Raw genomic sequence first — 1,660 nt, forward strand, 5'->3', positions numbered from 1 at the left:
TTGCGCACGATGGTTTCGTTCGCTGTAAATTATTCTTGACCTTTGGCCCGTTATTTTCTCTGCAATTCAGTCATTTTGATAGTTTATTAGGATATTCTAATAGATTTTTAAATGGAAATACATGACATAATTCATTTTCAATTTTAATAAAATTTAAGATTTCGGCATCTTTGTTTACATTTACGTTGTATGGTTTCGTTCTCTGTAACTTTTAATGCAATTTAGAAGTTTTGGTAAATAATTAAGCTATAATAATAAAGTGAATAGGATGAACCCAATCTTTTTTTTTAATTTTAATGAAACTAAAATTAATTGAATAAGTTTAAAAAAACTTGCGTAACATAGTTTCGTTCTCTGTAAATAATTTATCCTTTTAGTCACTGATACGGTACCTAATAGTTAATTCGGATATATCATTTAAAGATAGAAATTATTTGCCATATTTGGAACATGTTAAAAGTTGTTAGAAACATTTAAGAAGAAATTAGACAATACTGCACTGCATAAAGAGATTCAAACCTCTATTTATTAGTAACCTATCGTAACTTACTTGGAAAAAGGAACACAATAATCCCCTCTACAAGATTGAATTTAAAAGAAATTGTAGATAACTGGCAAATGTATATGCCGCAAAACGATATAAGAAATGTAAAACGGTTTTGAGCAGTGAAAAGGAAATAGATATCTTTAGACTCTCATCGAAGAAGGAAAATAAAAATAAAAATATGTATGCGGTCAAAGATGCATTCAAACTGGCAAAGAAAAGCAACAAAATCTTTCTTTTTTTATGTTCATGGATAGCCACTGTAAAAGTGAAATGGAGGTCTTTTCCTTCCCAAGCTTTTTATCATATTAACTTTCTATAGCATTGATACTGTACGAATATTGCAAAAAAAAAAAAATGTCACGAATTTATGCTTAATACCCCCAAAATATAAGCCTACATTGAGATTACGAAAACTTTGTACTTAGATAACAAGTGTGAAACCAAACTACGAAAGAAAATAAACACTTTCCAGAGTCTTTCACCACCATCGTCTCACCCTGCACCAATAGACGCAAAGGGTTTCAGTTAGATTTCGCCAATCATCTCTCTATTTTGAGCTGAAATCATTATTTCTCCATTCATCCTCTCATCCTACATCGAGCTTCATAGTCCTCAGCCATGTAGGCCTGGGTCTTACAACTCTTCTAGTGACTTGAGAAGCTCAGTAAAATTTATATGAATATAAAGCTGAAGAGCCTTAAAGATGTGCCGTAATAGTTAACCGTGATATAAATCGTCCTTCTTGAAAAACAACTACCCTACAATAGCATTAGGTGTTATGGTTCACTCAAAAGATTATCTACTGTACTCTAATTGTTCAGTGACTACTTTCTACTTAGTAAGGGACGAAGAGACTCTTGAGCTATGGTGAGCAGCTCTTCTAGGAGAACGACATTCCAAAATCAAACCATTGTTCTCTAGTCTAGGTTAATGCCATCAAGGTATATAGAATTATATATACCTTGAGTGCCATAGCATCTGAACGATAGTCTTCCACTGTCTTGGGTAAGAATTCTCTTGTTTGAGGGTAGGCCTATATACGGACACACTTTTCTATATATTTGCTTATTGCCTTCCCACACTGGGCTATTTTCCCTGTTGGATCATCTTTTT

The sequence above is a fragment of the Palaemon carinicauda genome, chromosome 12 (genome assembly GCF_036898095.1).
Source record: "Palaemon carinicauda isolate YSFRI2023 chromosome 12, ASM3689809v2, whole genome shotgun sequence".
NCBI lineage: Eukaryota > Metazoa > Arthropoda > Malacostraca > Decapoda > Palaemonidae > Palaemon > Palaemon carinicauda.